The sequence below is a fragment of the Bidens hawaiensis genome, unplaced genomic scaffold (genome assembly GCF_021521415.1).
Source record: "Bidens hawaiensis isolate Kalapana, Puna unplaced genomic scaffold, B.hawaiensis_p1.1 tig00005306_1, whole genome shotgun sequence".
Lineage (NCBI taxonomy): Eukaryota > Viridiplantae > Streptophyta > Magnoliopsida > Asterales > Asteraceae > Bidens > Bidens hawaiensis.
In genome coordinates this window covers 477,819-494,735 of record NW_027491337.1, presented here as the reverse complement: position 1 = coordinate 494,735, position 16,917 = coordinate 477,819, and the positions used below count along the sequence as shown (strand labels likewise).

Genomic DNA, 16,917 nt, shown 5'->3' with positions numbered 1-16,917 from the left:
GTTCTTGAATTGAAAAAATAATCAAATCAAGAATACCAAACTACACAATCACATAGGCTGCAGAATATAAGATTAATAATATGTAGATCAAATTCAAGGGTAAATAATATGTAGATCTAAACACAGACTGAAAATAGAATTCTGATTGATGATATCAATGCTTTCAACTCGGAAATTCAAATAGACAGAGATTATGGCCAATACAAGTTCTATTTTTCACAATCATAAGTTAAGAAACAACAAAAGCAGGAAGATTAAAACGGTCGGTCTCGGTTTTCTAACTAGTTCAATGTTTTCTAATCTTAAGACAAATATCACAAGAAATCACAAAGACCCCTAAGAGCCTTTTATAAACATTACAGAGGCCCCACTAGAAGCATTCAGTAGATCGAATGACATAATTAAACAAATCATAGTGTAATCATAAGATATTATATTCATGAAATCTGTGAATACGTACCCTATGTTTATATTAACCAACATCTAACAATGCTCAAAGGCAACCACTAATTTATAAGTTCAACCCACCAACTTGTTTCCATTTAACACATCTATCCAAACAAGTTATATGATTCATGATCGGTTTACATGGTTTAAGAATAATTAAACCGGCTGCCTTATCAACCTATCAACGCGAAACAAATTACCTTAAGTGTAACCAGCTACTATAAGTAAACAGCTTTGTAGTTGATACATATAATACAAAATAAGGATATATAAAGAAGTGCCAATGATACCCTAATTATCTAATTTACTGTCTACACTGAATTACAAAATTTTATGCTTCTCAAGACACACCGTAACTTTTTCGTCATGTTCTTAACATATCATCATGAGCAAATCTTAGTGAATATCATGACATACTTTTTGATTATTTTTTGGCCATTGCATCCGGGGTAGATAAAATGTTATCCATGTCGTTGTAATATTGCCAGCTTCTTTTGCTTACAGGCTCGTTCTTACTTTCCTGTAAAAGATAAAATCGGTTATGACATGAGTGACATTAACATAACAATTTATGTATTTTCATATATTGCATACTATCTATGTCAAACATGATGGGATGATGATAATTCGTGTTATGTTTTCTCTAACAAGTAAAACGGGTAAGAAAGATAAAAGGGAATGTGTCAAAAGTTGCCTAAGAGTATATTTTAAAAGCATAAAACCTCTTAAACCATATTATTAAAAATTTAATTAGATTATTACTTAATTATATAATCTTTGCTACCACATTTGACATATATTTCCATAATAAATTTTCCTGTTATATGAACACAAACTTTTAGGTGTTTAATTCTCTATAACATCTAAATTCTTCTATATTCTATCGTCTCAAATATGATTACAAAAACTATATAGTTTTATGCATTAAAAATACACTCTGGGCAACTATCAATCCGTCCGACCCGTTTCCTTTTAACCAATTTTGTTTATCTTTCTCCTTTGGAACACTTTTTTCATTTTTCCCTTTAAAGTTTTAACCAGAATTTTCTTCCACCAATTTTTATAAAAATTTTCCTTATTTTTTCTTCAACCAATTTTTTTATTTATCCCTTTTGACCCGTTAGAGATAAGTAACGAATAACCCAAATCAACCCATTCCTAGATAAATAAAAAGGTAAAACATACAGCTCTAGTACTTTAAATCTATTAAAAAGTAAGTTCATAAAAGATAATAATATTAATAACAAATTACCTCATATTTTTGAACCAGCGAAGCCCATAACGATTTGCATTGACCCGGGCTTCGGTCAAACCCTTGACTAGAAAGTTTTGAGCTTATTTCTTCCCAAAGTGCCATTCGACCCTTCACAACTTGAAATCTACTATTTAACTCCCCGCGAAACTTAATAAGGTTTTTAACTTCCTCGGGTTTCCATCTGTTTCTTTTAATGGGCTTCTTTGAGTTTGAATCCTTGCTGGCAGTTTCTGATTGGTCGGTGGATTCGTTGTTCGTGTATGCTCTCCAGAAATCATCTGATGACTCGGATTCGGAAACGGAACTCGTTGTGGTTTCTTGTTCAGATAATAATTCGTCATCATTGATCACGTCAACTGCATATAAAACGAAACATTTTACCAATTATATATTCCATTTATCCATTTTTACTCACTTAATAATATTGAAAAACTACACTTGAAGTCACCATACGTAGAAAAACCAATATATCTTATTAAGAAATTTCAAACTTTTTGAAAACTTTTTATGAAAATTATCTAAAAATCAAAAATTTTTGAAAACTTGAGGAGTATAATTAGAAAAATAAAAACTTTTACTGATTTATTTATTTCATTTTATAAGACTTTACTCTCAATAAATTAGAAAAAATATAACTTGAAATCACATTAAAATTCCAATTATTTTACTGCATCTTATTAAAACTATGAAACTTTTGACACGTTTTATCAAAAAGATTTTAAAGATCAAGTATTTTTATTTAAAAAAAATTGAGCTACCTAGCATTTAACACCAAAGCTGACTATTTTACTAAATAAACAGCAAATTTCTTATCAAAAAAAATTGAAACTAAAAGGGTTTTTATCAAAAAGATTTTAAAACTAAGATTTTTATAAATGAAATTTGAAAACCTATCAGAAAAACTAAACTTCAACCGTTTTTATTCTTTCTAGGCAATAAAAATATAGTTATCTAACGCAGACATTGAACGAAAGTTGGTTACTTTTATGCAAATAACCATAAAATAAACGTGAAACAAAGACATTACTAGTTTACACTATCCTTTAATAATAAACTATGTTGCAGCTAGTATTTAACTAAATAAACCAATCATCTAGAAAAGAGGTTAACGCAAACCTTTAGGCTCAAGATCTTTGCTTTCTTGTTGTATCTTAACAGCCCGCTTCTTTTTCGGGCTTCCATCAACCGTTTCCCCCAAATTCATCTCAAACCCACTTTGAACACCCGACAACTTCCCATTAATTTCATCAGCAATAACCGCAACCGGGTTCTCAATCGCGTGTGTGATGACTTCGGACCTTTTACCGCTATATTTTCTAACCATTTTTCTCAAAACCTCGGAAACCGTTCGTTCTATGTGAGGTAACGGGCTTTTGATTGAACAACTTGATAATGAAGCATGTGCTGCACTATGAAGAGCATCTAGAAGCTTCCCTTTGTCGACCCATAAGCATCGGGTAGTTATTCTTATTTTCCCTTTCAGGGTTTCTTTAAATAAACTGTCGGTTGATTGCGGTCGCATGATTTCAATGCTGAAAATAGACATGTTTTGAGAAAAGTTAGTGTGTTTTAAGGGGTAAAACAATTAAGTTGGCCTAAAACAAAACAGGTAATATGGGTAAAAATCATTAAACCATTATGAAAAGTGTCATATTTTTAAGTATAATTTTGACACACTAACTAATATTAAACAAATGAAAAATTCTTCGTAGGAAATATAGTTTTTGTACCAAAGGTGTGCATGAAACTGAAAAAACTGAACCGTAACCGGAATAATGATGTAACCGAACCTAATAAAAATAGGCTGTAAAATAGGCCGTAACCGGCATTTTTCGGTTCGGTTTCGCTATTGCTATTAACCAAAAACCAACAAAAACGAACCGACTGGAACCGAACCCAATTCATTAAATTTGGACTATCTTTTTTCAGCCAAAATTTTCAATCCCGGATTGTAAAACCGAATCAAGCCCATTTGACCAGTGATGAAAATTAAGATGACCTGACAACTATTATTCCATCTGTTGCTATTTTCATCCTCTCATCCACACAAAGTTCAGTAGATGTTCCGAATGCCTTGTCACCATCACTATACATCAACTGCAGCAATTAAATATTATTCAGTGTGACATTAAAAACATTAAACTGTGTTATAAAACATAAACATAAACACACACACACATATATATAAGAGATGAGAACCTGCAAATTTCCTTTTCCGAGAGCTACGAAACCATTAGACAGGACTCTTCGGTTCCTCAAATGAGAAACACCAAGCATTTCTCCATTCTTTATGACCTATTGTTGTACAAAAACTAACATTAATGTTTCAAACAAACATTAATCATACAAACATGTTTCAGATTTAATCGGTTACTTACAGTGGTATGATGAATTCCAGTGGATTTTCCAAGTAATTCATGTTCTTTAAGAAATAAAAGTTCCCCGTGAATAGGTAGAAAATGTTGTGGCTTCACAATCCTCAACACTTCTTGCTACAAAATGTTAATAATATTAATATTCAAACAAATTCCAGTGTTTAAAAAAAAATTAAAAAACATTTCAACACACAACTTACCAGTTCTTCACGATAAGCATGACCAGATGTGTGCAATTGTTCATTTTTACCCATTACTATTGTCGGCCCGATCTCCGATAAACGATTCATCATTTTCATCACTCGAGACTCATTACCGGGGATCACATATAAATGAGACAGGAATTAAAATTGGGCCTGTAAATAAAGCGAACGAACACAAACAGAGTATGACATTAAAGAGGCATGTTCGTGTTTGTCCGTCTAACTTTAACCAAACAAACGATCAAACATGAACAATTAAACGAACGAGGTTTTTCTTTTTTAGTCCGTGCTAGTTTATGTTCGTTCGATAACGAACGATTCACAGACATAAAAGGATGATAACAATTGAACGTGAATAAACAAAGATAAGAAAACATAACTGAGCGAGCACCAACTAAAAGTAAACATGAATATATATATTGAGCCTACAAATTTGTTAAAACTAGACTACATTGTAAAAGGTAATACTTTAATCATAAAACCATAATAAATTGTAATGGACCTAGAAATTATATATGAATACGTAAACAAACAATCTTAAAAAAACGTAATCTAGTGTACATAAATGAACATAATTACGTAAACGAACAATCTTAAACAAACGTAACCCAGTGAACATACGCAAACATAAATGAATGAACGAGATATTGTTCATGTCCATTCGTTTAACTAAATGAATAAAAAAAACCAGTCATGCTCGTTCTTTTATTAAATAACAAACTTCCCACCGAACAGTTCACTAAATGTTCGGTTAGTTTACAGGCCTAATGATAATTATGACAATAAATTAGGGGAGACAAGATTGGTGACTCATGTAGTCAGGTGAACTGAAAAATGGGTCACAACTTGAGTCAAAACCTTTATTTTTAAAACCGGTCAAAATTGTTTTCAATTGGGTTGACTTGACTAACCAACACAATGTTGTCCAACCTAAACAACTTAAATTAATAAATAATGTGTTACATAGGTACCAAATATGCATCAATAAATAATAATAACCAAATTGAATCATTCATTAACAACAAACATTTAATATCATACTTAAGCAAATTACCTTAGCAGAATATAAAATTGTGTCTTCTTTATTCAATTTAAAAAAATGACTGCTTCCATATGATGCAAGATTAAGTGCAGCACGTGGTTCTGCCTGACACAACCGAAAACCGTTACAGCAATAAGCAAGTCAATAACTAAAAATCTTTTAAATTTACAATTTTGCCGCTTATTGCAACTTACTTGTGAGCCGGTAGTCACAATTACCAAATCTTTTGGTGCATAACCGTCAATGTCTTCAACTTTCACCTGTAGAAATGTGAAATTAATTAGAAAAGAAAAGAAAATTCTACAAATAAGATACAAAAATTTTAATTTACTTACGAGAGTTGAAGGATCAATTGGTGCTTTTCCATCTTTCCATGCAGCATCAAGGTATGTTCTTAAAGACATCCCAACAAATACCTGAAAACATTAACTTTAAAATAAATAACTGATACACTAAACGTGATTAAAACGTGTATTTTATTATAATGAACTAATCTTTGAATAACACCCTTTAGGAGGTTGTAAGCAGGGGTGTGCATGAAAGCGAAGTAACCGACATAATCGAACCCAAAAACCGACGGATTGGTTTTATGGTTATTCAAAACCGAATTTCCGGTTCGGTTTGGGTGTTGCCTCAGCCGAAAACCAAAAAAAACCGAACCGTAAAAACCAAAACAATATTATGATCGAACTGAACCAAAATAATCGTACCCAAAACAAAACCGAATATTTGGTCACCTGTTTTTACAAGAACCGAATTTCCGGTTCGGTTTCGGTTTGCATGTACCAAAAATCATACAAACCGAATGCTCAGTTTCAGCTAATATTTTTTATTTGACCTGTTGTGGATTTAAAAATAATATGAAACAACACATTTGTAAGTAAACGCCATACCAACTTCCTTCCAGCTAAATCTGCGGCAGCTTTAACACTTCCAATACGATGAATATTTGATGAAAACTGAGTAGTAATAACCCGTCCTTTTGCAGCTGTAATATGTCGTAGTAATGAATTTGCTACAACAGTTTCACCTGTTGTCCTTCCAGGTGACAGAATGTTTGTTGAATCACTCATCATCTGAAAAAAGAAAAATAATTAATATTTATTTTAATATAAGGAACCCATCAATGTAATTAATTCTAAACAATTTAACAGGCAACTTAATGCCCATCCATTTTAGATTACGATCACGCAAACAGTTGGTCTAAAATAGTAACTGTTGAAACTTGGGGGCTAAAGTTGCAATATTGCCATACCAAATCAATCAATCAATCAATCATACCCAGTGTAGTCCCACCAACAGCAAAGCTATACGTAGGGTCTGGGGAGGGTGGGATGTAGGCACACCGTACCTCTATCCAAAGGGATAAAGAGGTAGCTTCCAGAGAGACCCTCAGCTCTAAAGTAGTAAGTAAAATTATAAAAAAAGAACGAGGCGTGTACATAAGAAACTAAAATTTACCTTCCAGTCCCCAGTGTGAAGGATAATACCATCAGCACACCGAAGAACTAATCCCGAACAATCAGGTATAGAATGTGTGACACGAATTGGCTCTATTTCAAATGGGCCTGCATTGAACTTTTTCTTCATTTTAAATGTTTTAAGCCTTGATGGCACGAATATCCCCGATTCCTTCAGACGCTTTTTAATAAGCTGTTCAAGACATAGAGTATCTATTATTAAAAGTTAACAATTTCTATTAGAGGTGGAAAAATGTACATGAGGGTCGGTTTTTCGTAAAGGATCAAAATGGGTTCCGGTCAAATTATTCGTGACGGGTCAAAATGGGCTTCTGCTCACTAAAAGCTTGAACTGAACCAGGCTTAAACAAGCTTGAGCTGGCTCACGAGCCTAAACCATCTAGGTTCCTTATTTAATGCATTAAATGTATATGTATTTATATAATAACTATGATAATATATAAAAATTGTGACAAAATTAAATAAATAATATATATTATCTTGTATATAAAAATTATTAATCAAAACTATATACAAAATAATTATAATATTAATAAAGACACGAGCCGACCAAAGCCCAAACCGCGCTCGAGCTCTCATAAGTTGGCAGATACCTGTAAGGTTGGACTGACTCGAATCAGTTTTTTTGTCCAAAATACAACTTTTTTGATAAATGGTTTAAGATATTCTATACATCAAAATACACTTTGGGTGACTTTCAGAGCGTTAGAACCATTCTACCCATTGAAACGGTTTCCTTTTTATCTACTTTTTGGATAGTTTACAGTTTGACCCATTAAACATTACCCAATTTTTCCGCTTCATAACTAAACAAGACAAATTGCCACCTCTAAACTTTTAGCGCAAATAAAAATCCAAACCTGGTTAAACATTTGTCAAACAATGTAAGATAAAATAACGCAAAACATAAATTTATATTAGGAAGTAAATAAAAACTTTACCCAAGGCAAAGCACCAGTGTGATCTTCATGGCCATGTGTTATCACAACAGCTTCAATTTTATGACTCCACTTTTTAATAAACGTGGTATCCGGTAAAATTTTCTGAACACCGAGTTCATCATAGCTGAAATAAATTCATGTGTTTTATTAATGTCAAATTCATTCTAAAGAAGAAAAACTAAAATTAATAAAATACAGTGTAGCATATGAAACATAGAAGTTTTATGATAAGAACTAAAAAGATATGTTTTTTGACCTAAACCCACCTTGACCCATTACTTAACTGACCTAACCCGTTAACTTAGGCACTGATAACTTACTCTGGGAACATGACACCAGCATCAATAAGTATATAACGATCGTAATTCCCGACAAGCATACAGTTCATTCAAATTTCACCTAAACCACCAATTGGAAGAACACGAAGTGGCGGGCCATTAGACCCTTCATAAAACATTTCCATTTTTCTCTGCACCGAATCTTCCATACTCTTTCCTGGACCTTCCAATCTTCCAGACCGTTTGGGGCCCACTCTAGATCCTTGATTGCCTAATTTTGACCAATTTTGTTATAAATATTGTTCGAAATATAGATTAGGTAGAGAATGAATATAAAAATTTGTCTACCTGTGTAGGATGGAGGTGGCATGAAGCATGATACGGGAAGCTTAGAAGTGCTCGGTTGCCACCAAAGCCTGTGATGACCATGTGATATAGCACTGAAAGTGGCCATTGCCATTTTTGAGCTTCACTGAGTCAACTCAGTGAGTCACTGGTAGCTCCAAGCTTCTGACGAATAAAAAAACTAGTAATGAAATAACTATTCAAAACATATATGAGGTTCTTGTTTACAATTTCAATAGATTTTTCATGCTTAACACTACTTAGTTAAACAATTGAAAGTTTAACAACTCAAAAGGGTCGAACCTTTTTGACTTATATAAATATTTTGCAGTGTTGGAAAACTCGCTAGCCAAGTAGCCGCTAGTCGGGCGGGTTAAATAGTAATTAACCGGATTGCAAATGTATATCTAATGTATCAAAATTATTTATTTATATATATACAAATTTTTATATATAATATTTCAAATACTTCAAAGATTTTGGCCAACTTTAACCGAAAGTTGACCAATATTAACCAATTTTGAGCGGTGCCAACTTTCGAGGCCGATTAGGTGAAATCGAATCGGGTAGCCCTCCAATTTCCATCTAATCAGTGCCGAATCCCGATAACTATAACACCGAAATTGCATGTCAAATTACTTGGTTTTTGAAAGTCCAAAGTTGCAAAAAGTAAAAAACTTTGCTAAGAGGCATTTCATCAAACACCTGGTGTGCATCACAAACTGTCTCATATAAAATTCAAAAACTCATATATCAACTGCTATAACAACACATATCCATATGTTATAGCATCTTCAAGGTTCAATATTTACACCGAAAGAAAAAACCCAATAACATTTTTCTCCAAAAAATAAAGGCTGAAAACTAAAACATGTCATCAAACACCTGGTGTGCAACTTTAAAATTATTCAGTAAAAATGTGAAATTGGGTATGGAATTGAAGAAATTACAACATTAAATAAAAAGTACCTGTAAAATGAAGTTGGTGTGGAAGAAATTGAAGAAAAATATCTAAAAAGGAAGAACTGGAGTGTAAGAATAAGATTGTGGAAGAGATTTTTCCCGCTGGGGTTTATCCATGACAAGTACAGGCAGGCAGCATGGGTAACTGTGTAAGAGACTATATGGGCCTTTTAGATTTGGGTTGAATTCATATAAACAATTGGGCTTAGATATGGATGCATATTGATATAGTTAGAGGGAGTACAGATCGGGTATTTTCATGAACCGGGACTGGATTCTTCCGGGTATAGTTACTAAAAGTCAAGAACCGGGTTTGATAGGAACCGGTTCCGGATATGATCAGGTATATGACCGCGTTTGATGGGTTTTTAATGGGTGTTGGGCTGGTCGGGTCCGGTTTTGGCAAAGTATAGGTGGAACCGATTTCGACGGGTCTAATCCTCTGGTCCAGTTCCGAGTATTATTTTTTCTAAGAAACTGGTCGGATAGGTTCGATTCCGAGTTGGGTCCGAAAACTAGGTTATTTAGCCCAACTATACATGTAGTAAAAAGGATAATAAAAGTGTAAGATTTGAACTAGTGGTGCAAATAATGATTGATCGGTTATTGGTTAACGTGGTTAAAATTACAGCTTCTAATGGCTATATAGTTGTTTAAAAATGGTCAAAAATAATAATACAATGGTTATTTACTTGTTAAAACGTTGGTTTTGGTTAACCAATACCCAAGCGGCTCCTGTTCGAAAAGCTAATCGATCTTTAACCTACAGTTTATATCGGCCACAAACCATTTCCCTAAGCTCGTAATCGGTTCAGTTAATCAGTTAGGATTTGCACCTCTAATATGGATTGTATAGATTCATTTGAGAGTTAATTGTACATATAGTCCATTAAAAAAACAAACTATATTTTAATAATCTCGCATTTTGGTCGTTGGCTAGTAATAATCTAATCTGAGAATATTCTTACCGCCAGTCCCACCTTTTACATGATTTATTCTCATTAGACCTCCGTTAAAAAAAGGTAATTTTGTTAAGTTTTATCTGAACTTCAAACTAATGTTTTAGGGTTTTTGATTAATGTTAGACAATATTCTAACTCGTATTTACATGTATTATTCTAGATGGTTTGTATTATAATTATTAGCTCTATAAATAGAGCCCCATTGTAATTATCATTTAATCAATAAAAACTAATGTTTTAGGGTTTTTGACTAATCTTAGACAATATTATAACTCATATTTACATGTATTATGCTAGATGGTTCATTATTATAATTATTAGCTCTATAAATAGAGCCCCATTGTAATTATCATTTAATCAATAAAATAACCAATTACAATTACTCAAAATATACGGTTGTACTTGGTATAAGAGAAAAGAAACCTAAAACCATACTGCTATGAATAAAATTCAGGTTAACCCTACCACGTATATACCCTTCCGTCCACTCTCTCTCTCTCTCTCTCTCTCTCTCTCTCGATCACTCCCATGGCAACTATTTCCGCTCTAACCACAACCGAGAAAACAACTCTTAACTTTCACAAATTTGCCTTCACCCTTTCTCCAACGAAATTTGAATATTGGAAGGCTATGATTGAACCATTCCTAATCTTCAGTAACCTGTTCGGTTAAATAGGTGACACCCTACCATGTTCGCCCAGAACTATTACATCAGGAACTACAGCAAGTGACAACCCTAGCAATCCCCACTCGATATCAAATGATGCTCATGTTCGTATACTAATTATCTCCACCATCCCTGAAGGCACCTTCCAGCATGTACAAGGCCAAACCTCTATAAAACTTTAGTTGTCCCTCGTGCACGCATATGCACATGCACCGAACACCTCTTCACGTGAGTACACTTTAGAAACACAACTCCTTAGAATTGTGATGAAAGGATATGTAAAACCAGCCCATTATCTAACCAGAGCGCAAGAGTAAAAGACGTTCTTGCTAATATTGGTGAACCAATTAAGGACAAGGTTTTTGTCATGCTTGTAATCTCAGGTCTCAAAGAAGAATTCAATAGTCTTAACTCCAATCTCCTAACCGGACACCCATCTGTCACGTTCAATAAACTCCATGACACATGATCATGATTACACGTTCAGAACCCATTGCATCCCTTCCCTTATTGATGCACCTCCAGAGGTGTTTGCAGCCGCAACTAACTCATCCCCACCCAACATAAATGCTATACAATCCCAACTCTCAAGTTTCCAAGTGTTAGCCGCCCAACTAGGGTATCAACTAAATCCCATATCATCTTCTACTCTGCAACTACATGCCAATTACACCTCTCATTCCTCTATTGATAATCGGAGCAACCATCATGGGATTTTACGGGGCAATTCACTGGAAATTTCAAAAATTGGAATCGAGACAGCCGAGATACCAGCTCTTCCAAGCAGTTTTCATGGGCATCCACTCTAAATATGGTTTATGGTCATTGCAGTCGGTGTGGAATAGGACACCTCTTATCCCAATGCCCTGATCAGTCAAGTTCTTCCACTTCTAGGCAGCCTCCTCAGGTCAACTTTGCCAATTTTTCAGATGTTGGATCGTAGTATGAAGCTATGTGGAAACCCGACAATGGTTCTAACAGCAATGCTTATCCGGACTTATCAAGCCTTGACTACTCTTAGGTATATCAAGGTAATGACTCTCTCCATATCGATGAAAGTAAACCCCTTCCTAATTTTCATATTGGCTCCTAAAAATTCCATTCACCTTGTAATACCTTTAATCTATCCAATACTCATCACGTACCAAACTTTAAACAGAATGTTTTGTCTATTCAACATTTTATCTTGATAACAATGTCTTATTTGAATTGCACTACTCTCTTTTTTTTATGAAAGACAACTCTACCCACACTACCCTTTTCGTGGACCTAAGTGAGAATGTGTAACATCCTGAAATTTTCATGATTAATATTAAAATATTAATTACGTTAGAAGAATTAATTTGAGCTCCTAGAATAATAATAAATAATAATAAAAGATAAAAATGGATGGTAGGCTAAAATAGTCATGGACTTAGATAAGAAAGATGGGCCTAAGGTCCATGGGCCAAGGGTATAAATACCCTTAAATCCTAACATTTCCATCCATCTCTTTCATTTTACTCCTTAGCTTACACCATCAAAAACACACACTTAAGCCAAACACTCTCTACACTATTCCATTCAACGATCCAAGACCAACCGAAGTTAAGAAATCATTTATCTCAGTTGACCCACAAAATTTAGAACCCGACACCGCAGCCCAGGATGCCGAATGAGCCGTTTGAATCTAGATCTAGCTTTATTCGGGTGTTTAATCAACCAAAAACGAGCTTAAGGGTCACCTTAGCTCAGATCTGGACACCCCGAAGCTACCTGGGTCATAAACGATCAAAATCCGGCCAACTATGGTGGTTAACGGTGGATGGCGGCGCCGGAATCGAAGAAAAACTCTAAAAACGCGAAGAAGAAGGTTGTGCACTTATACGGGCGTATAAGTATATGGTCGTATAAGTATAGGCCGTATAAGTATGTATAGGCAGATATGTATGTTTAGTGTATATGTATGTTCAACGTATATGTACATCCAATGTATAAGTGTGTTGTTCATCGTATATGTGCTGGGAGCGCATATGTTATTGAACAAGGTATAAGTTATTTATCAACGTGTAAGTACAGTCCAACGTATATGTATAATGAATGTATAAGTCACTTATACGTATAACTTACACGGCGCATAACTTATACGAGTGTATAAGTTATGCGGGCGTATAAGTTATACGGAGGTACTTATATGTGAATTAACTTATATGTTGAACAACTTATACGTACTGACTTATGCGTTGGAAAAACTTACGTGCTGGGGGTGACTTATGCGCCCAAGGACTTATACGGGTGAAGGTGATTATTTTAAATAAACGAAAGATAAATGACGTATACGTATGTAAATGATAGATATGAACTTATATGATGGTTAAGATAAGAATAAGTAAATAATTAATAATGAAATGTAACGTTTAAAATGAATATTCGATTTGATTAAATAATTGAACTTCAGTTCTTCTGATGAGGTTTTTGGTAAAGAGTTATTAAGAAAAATAAATTTTTTCCAAGCTGACCAGCCAGTGACTCTGCCCCTTGGACCCTGCTAGGGGTTGCCGCCCCTAGAACCCCACTGCCAGGGGCGCTTCCCCCGAAACCCTGTAGCTAGGGGTTACAATAACCTAGAAATATGATATGAATAGGGCTAATTAATTGATACTTGTAATTCTTATACAGTTAGTTGTGCCTAGCTAAGGAAACGAGTTACTATTAACTCTGAAAGGAATCGGAACCATGTGAGTTTTTAGCCCCATTTCTTTGTTATGTTTTCGGGGCTGTGTGCACACTCAATGTGTAATGTTAATACACTTACCTTGAGTGGTAAGTGTATGTCATATATGATTTAAGTGATAGTTATTATATTGAGGTAATGAATGAATGTTTGTCGGTGCGTAAACGATTTTCGGGTATTGCACGTATCACCAAGGAAGGTGATCGTTAGAAGATTAATGTGAAGGATGCCCAGTGTGTCCGTATGTTATAATGTAATTTGCTTACGTTGGTACGTTATATATAATTATTGTATATGTGGTACGTGTAAGCAGGTATATGTATGGTATGCGGGCTCTACGTCCGACATAGTAGGTTAGGATGGCAAATCCCTCTAACTACTATTGGACATAGACATGGGATGGGATAGCGTGGATAAGCACTGTGGACCTTATAAGTGTTCCTTAAAGGGATATTATATAAATAAGTATAAGTTCCTTCTATGGATAATAAACGGTGTTCCTTCTATGAATAATATATATAGTTCCTTCTATGGATAGTATATAGCGTTCCTTCTATAGATAATTCACATTATTCCTTCTATGGATAATATGTAGTGTTCCTTCTATGGATAATACACGTTGTTCCTTCTATGGATTGTATAGAGTGTTCCTCTTATAGACAATAGTAAATGTTTTGTAACGTTCCTCTTATGGATATTTATGAAAGTTGTTAAGTGCTAAGAATAAAGCTGGAACTCAGGTTAAGTATGGCTATGCATCTTCGTATACGTATGTATGAGAATGTATTGCATGTTGCATGATTAACTAGAACTCACTCAGCGTAGTTGACTTTTAGTATGCACGCAGGTAAAAAGACTAAAAAATTTGGCTTGAAGGAGACACATGGCATGATCTGAAGTGGCGGGCATCTGAAGAAGATTTGTCATGATGTTTTAAATACGATGTTTATGTTATGCTTAAAGACCATATTTGGATATTTTGTATTGAATGATTTAAGTTAACGTTTCCGCGAAAGGTTTTAATTAACTCCGATTTGTAGAATTGTGTTTATGAGTAAATCCAACACCAAAGTGAGGCACCGGGACTAGGGTCTTACAGAATGGTCTCTACTCACTACGGCTCCATCAACTTAAGTCTACTCCAAAGATTGCATTCACGATCATCAAACCTCTACAGTTTGGCACCAACTTCTTGATCATCCATATCAACATGTTTTTGATTATGTTATTTCCAATTTTTCATTGTCTGTTTTTACTAAACATTGTTCTTCATTATATACTGCATGCCAATTAGGAAAATCATCTAAACTTTTTTTGCCTCTCTCGGATTTTCGTAGAAATAATGTTCTAGACTTGGTATGTTATCTTGTTTGGGGGCCTTAGCCCACTTTATCTATTGATAGTTATAGATTTTTTTTATTATGTGTTGATCATCATTCACATTTTACATGGTTTTTCCCTTTGGCATGTAAATCTAATGTTTATGCCAGCTTTATATTTCTTAACAATGGTAGAATGACAATTCAATACAAAATTGAAAGCGTCCAAACTATAGGGGAATTCAAAAAATTATCATCATTTTTACCTCCCTTGGAATCGTCCTTTGATGCTCTTGGCCCTACATTAGTGCTCAAAACAGCATAGTAGAGCGTCACAATCGTCACGTTGTTGAAACGAGACTAGCCTAATATAACATTCCACAAAAATTCTTGCATTTTACCTTCAAAACTGTCACCTACTTAATAAATCACCTTCCTTCCCTAATTTCATCAAACAAGTCTCCTTTTCAGCATATAAACAACCACAAACCTGATTACACCTTTCTTTGAGTTGTCTGATTGCCAATGTTTTTCCTATATATGTCCTTACAACCATCATAAAATGGACTTCGGTCTACACTGTGTGTCTTTCTTGGTTATAGCGCGTCACACCATGGTTATCGGTGTTTTGATATCGCCACCGAACGCATCTATATTTCTCGATATGTTTGTGTAAGGCCCCGATACCGGTAGCCCTACCTTCGTGTTGGATTTACTCATAAACGCAGTTCTAAATATCAGAGTTAATTAAAACATTCGCGGAATATAAAAGCTTTCATAAAACATTTCATAACTAAACACGTCTTGTCTTAAAACATCATTTTGTCTTTCAAAATTAACGAAACATTAAACTTAAACGTCTTGAGTCTTTCGATGCCAGCCTCTTATTTGGTGCCACGTGTCTCCTCAAGCGAGCTGCCTCATCCTACTCACCTGCGTGCATACTAAAAGTCAGCTACGCTGAGTGAGTTCTAGTTAATCACATAATCATACAATACCTTCTTACATTTCATACTTAACCTCTTAACTTTCTTTCATACACACATAATTGCATATACTTTCATTCTTACCTTCATACTTTCTTTACATACATAATCATACGTTTTAAAGAGCCTTTCGCCCTATAACCTCACAGATATTATAAGGGTCTGGTCCCTAACATCACAAATATTATAAGGGTCTGGTCCCTAACATCACAGATATTATAAGGTCTGGTCCCTAACATCACAGATATTATAAAGGTCTGGTCCCTAACATCACAGATATTATAAGGGTCTGGTCCCTAACATCACAGATATTATAAGGGTCTGGTCCCTCTTTCCTCGAATATTAGTAGGGTTCGGTTCCCTAGTTCTCGAATATTAGTAGGGTTCGATTCCCTCTTCGTTACCATACAACCATCCTTTCCTTCTTTTATTAACTTTATCACATTCATACACATAAGCATACATATCATACTTACCTTATACTTAACGTTACAACCTGACAGTACGTGCAATATCCGAAGATCGTTCACGTACCATCAAGCAATCATTCATATATATCACATCATTCACATAAGGCATACACTTATCTCTTAGGATAAGCGTATTAACAAACATATCGAGTATGCACACAGCCCCGAAAACATAACACATAAATGGGGCTAGAAACTCACCTGAACTCTGCTTCTTCCTCCGATAGTTGTAAATCCCTTCTTTAACTGAGCTCGGCTGACTGTATAAGTTACAAGTATCAATACTCGCCTAATCTAATCTGGTGGCCTAGTATTAGCTTACTTTTACTTATCGTTTTTAATTTATTTTCTAATCGAACTTGACTTTAGGCGAAGTTAAACCTTAGGCGAACTTAGCTTTAGGCGAAGTTAAACCTTAGGCGAACTTAGCTTTAGGCGAAGTTGTCATCAGGCGAACTTAGATTTTAGGC

General features: G+C 34.6%; 1 pseudogene across 1 annotated transcript; it reads right to left on the bottom strand.

The window, feature by feature from the left end:
• Positions 1 to 312: 312 nt before the first annotated feature.
• Positions 313 to 9,454, bottom strand: LOC143629566 (ribonuclease J-like; annotated as a pseudogene). The gene is made up of 16 exons (XR_013152978.1): positions 9,337 to 9,454; positions 8,371 to 8,532; positions 8,065 to 8,293; positions 7,736 to 7,868; positions 6,765 to 7,002; positions 6,216 to 6,406; positions 5,658 to 5,738; positions 5,517 to 5,582; positions 5,335 to 5,427; positions 4,278 to 4,403; positions 4,081 to 4,194; positions 3,902 to 3,997; positions 3,702 to 3,799; positions 2,819 to 3,234; positions 1,700 to 2,058; positions 313 to 967 (listed from the first exon to the last, which is right to left on the bottom strand). The product of XR_013152978.1 is annotated as a ribonuclease J-like (transcript).
• Positions 9,455 to 16,917: the final 7,463 nt, after the last annotated feature.